Here is a 7,433-nt window from a genome sequence, read left to right as displayed (position 1 = left end):
AAAACAATACAAATAATAAAAACAATAAAACAGCTAAAAATACATCAAATCCTAATACTAAATACAATTTACTATAAAATAAACAGCAGATAGGGTTGAGGGAAAATTCCTGTTCTTAATAATGCTGACATGTCTGATGTGTTAAAAAACATTTTTTTAAGTGTTTTTTAAACAAAGTGTATGTAGTAAGCTCTCTGATGTTCTGAGGTACAGAGTTCCATTCCTTTGCTGCTGTAACTGAAAAGGCACTCTGCCCAAATACACTTTTCCTTAGAGGAACAACACAGTCTCCTCGGACCGACCCTCGTGTTACTCTCAGTGTTGTGTTTTTAATATTTACAAACTGACTAAGTGGTGGAGATGACAGACCATGGATTATTTTATTTAACAAACAAAGGTTTGAATACTTAATGACATTTTCATAACTTAAAAACGTATGCTTTTGTAAAATGGGACAATGATGATATCGTAATGGTTTTTTATCCACAATTTTAATTGTCTGTTTGTAAAGTGACTCCAAGGATTTTAGTGTTGTTTTATTTGCCTGTGACCATGTTGTAAGACAATAAGTGATGTGAGACATAACCATACTGTACATGAACATTTTAGCTGCCTGAAGTGACAAGTTTGATCGTATGAACCTAAAATTTGGTATATTAAATTTAACTCGATTGGCAACCTTTTTTATCTGTGATTTAAAAGTTAGTTTAGAGTCTATTATGATACCTAAGTATTTAAATTCTGACACAACTTGTATTCTTTTCCCTGCCACATAAATATCTGCCTGATTATTTACAATGTTTGATTTAGAAAAAAACATTGAAACCGTTTTGTTTACATTAAGTTGCAAGCAGGATTGATTAACATCGGCCCAGCTCCTCCTGCTCACCAGCCAGTAACATCGGCCCACCTCCTCCTGCTCACCAGCCAGTAACATCGGCTCCCCTCCTCCTGCTCACCAGCCAGTAACATCGGCCCACCTCCTCCTGCTCACCAGCCAGTAACATCGGCCCACCTCCTCCTGCTCACCAGCCAGTAACATCGGCTCCCCTCCTACTGCTCACCAGCCAGTAACATCGGCCCACCTCCTCCTGCTCACCAGCCAGTAACATCGGCCACCACCTCATTATCAGCCAGTAACATTGATCTTTTTAACATTGAAGTTTTTTTTATTACCGCAAGACTCTTCAGTCAACCTTGCTATGTAAGTAATAGTGATAATTTTCCATCTTCTCTTTATTTTGTATTTTGGTCAATATTCTTATTAATTGTGGTCACATAGAATTCAGCATTAATGTATCACCTACACACATTTTTTCATTTATTTTAACAGAACCAGAGAAGACCTTGTCCTGAGCTAGCTTACTTTGTGACACTGTGGTGCATTTTCTGGTAAGTTTGTTTTTGTTACCCTATTTAGACAGGGTCAATATTGTTGACTTTTGCTGGATTTAATATTGGAAAAACGAAAACCTCGTTTTTTGTTGTTGCCGTTTTAATCAATATATCGTTTCCCCCTATTTTAACAAGTAAACCAGTAACAACAGAACACATCTCATCAACAGCCAGTAACATTGGCTCACCACCTCATCAACAGCCAGAAACATCAGTCACCATCTCATCAACAGCCAGTAAGATATGCATTTAGGTCAATATTCTTATTACTTGTGGTCACACAGAACTTTGCATTAATGTAATGCACCTACACACATTTTATAACACACATAATCTCTTCATTTACTTAAACAGAACCAGAAAAGACCTTGTACTGAGCCAGCCTACTTATTTTCTGGTAAGCTTGTATGTGTTGCTCTTTCAGACAGGGTCAATGTCATTAACTTTTGATTGTTTTTTGTTGTTGTTTTAATCAGTATTAATGCTCAGTTTTAACATGTAAACTAACTGTGTTCTATGACATTGCTTAGTGTAAAAAATAAAGATTTTAATAACACCTAACAATTTTTTATCTAAATGCTTTTATCTAAATCCTTGGCTACTACCATAAACAATGAAATGAACCGTGACCAATCAACTGATTTTACTTCCTAACATAACCAGATATAACCATTTAACTATATTAATAATTCACCTTTTCTTGCCTATTTTCTCCCTAGCAAAGCATGAATGTATGTTCCAAAGTAGAATTCATCAGCTTTAGCCTTGATTTATTGGATCAGCACATCATCTCTCCATACTCTTTCTACTGTAAAGTCACCCCTAGTATGTGTAACCACTAGGAGTGTGACGAGATCTCGTGCGACGAGATTAAATGTGTTTCGCGAGATTACATGTGTCTCGTGAGATTTCTTGTGGAGGTGAAATGCTGGCCGTTTCTCAAATAAAAGACTGCTTCCTTCGGAGGTCGCATTTTTTAACTGCATTTACTCCGATTTGTTGATTAATCAACACTGGCCGCCAGTGAGATTTTTCATGATTCCCATTTACATTTTAATTTTACTATTTAAAACGGCTTAATTTATTGCAGCGAGTGCACAGCGCGCCTCCATCCTCCCTCTCTCGTTGTGTGCAGCGCCTCAACAGCGCGCGCCGCCGGCCCCCTCCCCTCTCTTTGAAACGCGCCTCCAGTGAAAGGTATTTTAACTCTGTGTTCCTCCGTGTACTTTCTCTTTTTCGCGGAAACGTTAACAGTCACGGATGTTACTGACAGCTGATCAAGTTTATCATGAGTGACTTTACAAAAGGTTAGCCCTAGTGTTTCCCACACATACCCTTTCTGATGTGAGTCTGTGTCCGAGCTCTCTCCCTACCTTTGATGCGGCATGCCTGTGCACGTGTTCTGTAGTAACAGCAACCGTGTATTCTCTCATATTTATGAATTTGCAACAAATTGTCTGCGCTATACGCGATATACAATAAAACTACCACTCGTATTTAAATAAAAACCGCTAATAACACCACTGATGAGAAGAGCAACATCAGTACAGCCTCAATGTAAATGTATGATGATTTTTTCAGACGATGTCGCGTTTTTAGCAGCAGTTAAAGAAAGAGCTGATTGGATTAAACAAAGAGTTACTGGGTCGTGGGTCCTTACTGGGTCCTGTTTAGTCACTATTTTATTAGTCTCAGCCTCAGACGTCACGCCCACAAACTGTTGGCTGAACGTCTGATGTTTTTCGTACACTTTTCTGGAAACCCTGTGGGAATGTTAAAGTCGGCTTTGATTGGTTGAAAAAAAAAACGGATTTCCAGGAGACGCGAGTGTCGCGATTAGTTTCGGTCCCTGGAAAACAAAGCTCTGACGTTCCATTGAGGAAGAGAGTGTTCACGTGGATAATAATGAGCAGTTATCATAATCAGTTAAACATTGGATTCTTAAAAATATGCAAAGTTTGCGGCATCGACTCTCTAAAAGACGTCCAAGAGTTTTGCTCGAGGCAGTTAGTGGAGTCAAAAAGTTTGGTTCTCCTGAATTGCTTGTATGTGTTAAAAAGTGGAGAGATATGCTTCAAACAGACATTTAACGGGAGCGTCTCATTTGTGTGGCTGTTGATGAAGTGCTCAACGTTTTTCTATGGTGGAACAAAATTGTATTGAGGAATTGTGTATTGTGGGACAGGTAATGGAGGGAACTGTGGAGCATTTGGTTGAGTAAACACATCTTTTGGCAGCACAGCAGGACACTGGTAAGAAAGCAGTGAACCTTTGGGGACTTCTCCAAATTTTGATGACACCATTGTTACAGCAGACATCCCATCAACAATCTTGGCTATCAGTGGTTGGGGCCGAAGAGAAATGAGGGATGCTGCTCCAGCAAGGACATCATTGTCAGGCAAAGGTCCTAAAACACAATGTTCATGTATCAGCGTGTTAAGTGTCACCTTATTTAAAGACCTTTTTTTAGTGTTTGGAGATTACCTCCAAATGCCCTATACAGTGTTGACAGGACACGGCTCCTGCCACTGCCAGAGGCTTTTGGCTTGCGCACCACAAGCTCATCCACTGGTTCAGGAGTTATGCCCTGACAAACATTACATATACAATTTCATAAGAAGATTGTAACCTTATTTGCACATTAGGCACTATAATTTTTTTTACTCCTGATTTACTATTTAGTACAGCTTTATGATTAAGTGATGATTTATTAAATGTGTTTGAAAGATGAGTTGTTGTCTTATTTTATTATATTTTACCTGTGTGCGGGGCCTGTGCCAGGACTGCTCCTTGCTTGTGCACGCAATGGCAGCTGGAACCGTCTTGATGCCTAGCGTACTAAAATGTGCTGTCTGATAAAGCAATGCAACCAGATGGTTGCACAAACTTCTTCCAGCAGCACATGAGCATGTATATGCTGTCAGTTCAGGTGGGGTGATGGTTTCAAGTGTGATCTGAAGAATGTGATAGAAAGACCTTCATGTATTTTACATATTTATTTGTTTTGCAGTTCATTTAAGAAGTAGACTGAACCATTTACTCCCAACAGTACAATGTGTATTTGTAGCTACATTTTATATTTATAGTTCTACTTGTACAATATAACAGTTTTTAGTCCAATTCCATGTAAAGATTTGCATTTTTGCATTGACCCTGTCTAGTCAACGTTTGCTGCCATCTACTGGGGAAGAACACTAAAAATAACATATTTCATACTAACATACAATGACATCATTTTAATTTATTTATTTACTTATTTTGTGTGTACATTTATAGTATTAACTTTTTACTATAATTTTAAATGCCCTAAACAATGTACAAGGGTTACAATGACCATTATAGTGTAAAAGCTATGTTATGTTAATGGTAACTGCAGTTGGTGCTGTTATTACAAAACTGTCCCAAAATCTGTTTATCAGAAAACAAACCATTCATTATTACATCCAGTAACTTATTATTTACCTCAAGCTGATGTGGTTCCTCTCGCTTTCGTAACGACCTATAACACCTGGCCCTAATAACAATTTTCCCTGAAATAATGTTTGTGACTGAACACACACAAATACGCAGTTAACAAGTTTTTTTTAATTATTTTTATTAAGAACACTTTTAAATCATTCATAAAACAACATTGATCGTTCTACCATGATAACTGCCTAGCATAATACCTACCTTGATAATCAAAAATAAATTGCTCAAAAAAAAAATTGTACCCTTTATCTAATTTTGACCTTCTTACCTCTCCCTGAAAACTATCAACAAAACGGACAACATCTGCTATTCTTACTTTAGGTAAATTATTTAATGTCTGAGAAAAAACAAGCTGTTAGCGGTCCATTATGATTATGATAATGAATTAATGAATGAGATCCTAGCCGGTGACGGCGCAACCGGAAATGCGTTTTACCTACATCCGGTCTCGGCCGCCAATATTGTGAAATAGGCCTATGTGGCTACTGTTGGAGCACATCTGATCTCCTCTGAAAGCTGGTTCCAACTCCGACTGGCATAATAGCTAAAAGCTGACTCTTCTTGCTTTGAGTGAACCCTTGGTATTTCTAGCTGATGTGATCCTAATGATCTGAGTGATCTGTTGGGTTTATATTCAATGAGCATATCAGCAATGTATTGAGGTCCTAGTCCACTGAGTGATTTATATACCATTAATAATACTTTAAAATCAATCCTACATGTAACTGGTAGCCAGTGTAGCGGCCTGAGGACTGGTGTGATATGTTCATATTTTCTGGTTTTGCTCAGAATTCTGGCAGCAGCGTTCTGAATTAGCTGGAGCTGTCTAATGGTCTTTTTGGGAAGGCCAGTGAGGAGGCCATTACAATAATCCACCCTGCTGGTGATGAAAGCATGCACAAGTTTCTCTAAGTCTTGTCTGAAAACAAAGCATCTAATTCTTGCGATATTTTTGAGATGATAGTATGCTGATTTAGTTATTGCTTTGACATGACTACTGAAACTAAGGTCAGACTCCAGAATCACACCAAGATTCCTGACTTGATTTCTAGTTGTTTGACCCCTAGCGTCAAGGTTTGCATTCACCTTGAGAACTTCATCTTTGTTTCCAAACGCAATGACTTCAGTTTTCTCTTTGTTTAACTGAAGAAAGTTTTGGCACATCCAACTGTTAACTTCATCAATGCATTTGCACAGGGAGTCAATGGGGCTGTAGTCATTAGGGGATAGAGCTAAGTAGATCTGAGTGTCATCTGCATGACTGTGATAGGCAATTTTGTTTTCTTTCATTATTTGGCTTAGTGGGAGCATATACAGGTTGAACAGGAGTGGCGCAAGAATTGAGCTTTGCGGGACTCCGCATGTCATGGATGTCCACTCAGATTAAGGGCCAATCCCATTTCTCTGTCTTACCCCTTCCCCTACCACGTCGTCTTACCCCTAGCATTTGTCCCTCAAAACCAAGTGTTAAGCGCTAGGGGTGAAAACATACCCCTATGAAATGAGACACCGCTTGGTTACGGTTACGTCATCATACATCGTCGTTTGCTGGCTGCAACATCACCAGACGCGACAAATGTTGATCACAAACTTCCAAGATGCCGAGTGCAAGCAAAGAGTATAGAAGCCTTCTATACTCTTTGGTGCAAGTGTAAGCGAAAGTGAATCAGCCGCCGAGTTTCTTCTTTACGGTATACGTAAAGCACGTACCGATGTTTCCAAAGCAAGTAGTGTTATGCACTGATATCAAATGAAATTCGCTGCTAACGTTAATGGAATTTAATTAAAACTGTAAACAAGCATGCAGTCCATTCATGGCTAGTTAGAGAAATACGGGAATGTTGTGCAAATCAGCAAGTACGGGAATGTTGTGCAAATCAGCAACATAACGTTAGCGTAGCAAACTAGCGAAATTTTAAAACATTTAAATTAAGAACATAATTCAAATATATATGAACAGGACTGTGTAGAGCACAAAACAAGACGTTAGTAATTTTTAAATTAATTATTAAGCCGAAAATACTTACATTTATGGGACTCTCTGGCCGCCATTTTTGCCGGTTGCGCAGTGTATTCTGGGTACCCCTTGGTTTCAAGTAAGCTCGCGGAAATTCTTGGTTTTAAGGGGTATCTACCACTTGCCCTTAGCCCTACCCCTTGATCAAAACGAGAATTGGGATAGCCCTCACGTGAACGTGCAAAACTAAGGGGTAGGGGTAAGGGGAAGGGGTAAGACAGAGAAATGGGATTGGCCCATATGGCCACCTATACTTACATAATAACCTCTCCCTTCAAAGTATGACTTGAACCATTTCAGGACCACCCCAGAAAGCCCGACCCAGTTTTCCAGCCTGTCAAGAAGTATGTTGTGATCGACAGTGTCAAAAGCAGCACTGAGGTCGAGTAGCACCAGCACTGATAGTTTGCCTGTGTCTGTATTGAGGCAAATATCATTTATTATCTTTATGAGTGCTGTCTCTGTACTGTGGTGTGGTCAGAAACCAGATTGAAAAATGTCAAAGTAACCATTAGAAATTAAGAATTTGTTCAGCTGATTGAAAACAATT

At 38.9% G+C, this 7,433-nt stretch overlaps 1 long non-coding RNA gene across 1 annotated transcript; it reads left to right on the top strand.

The window, feature by feature from the left end:
- Nucleotides 1-867: 867 nt before the first annotated feature.
- LOC141359380 (uncharacterized) lies at nt 868-1,640 on the top strand. Its single transcript, XR_012365840.1, has 3 exons — nt 868-1,204; nt 1,334-1,392; nt 1,531-1,640. It is a non-coding gene; the product is annotated as an uncharacterized lncRNA (long non-coding RNA).
- The last annotated feature ends 5,793 nt before the right edge of the window (nt 1,641-7,433 follow it).

The sequence above is a fragment of the Misgurnus anguillicaudatus genome, chromosome 23 (assembly GCF_027580225.2).
Source record: "Misgurnus anguillicaudatus chromosome 23, ASM2758022v2, whole genome shotgun sequence".
Classification (NCBI taxonomy): Eukaryota; Metazoa; Chordata; class Actinopteri; order Cypriniformes; family Cobitidae; genus Misgurnus; species Misgurnus anguillicaudatus.
Note: the sequence above shows the minus strand (reverse complement) of the source record. Positions and strands in the feature narration are given on the sequence as shown.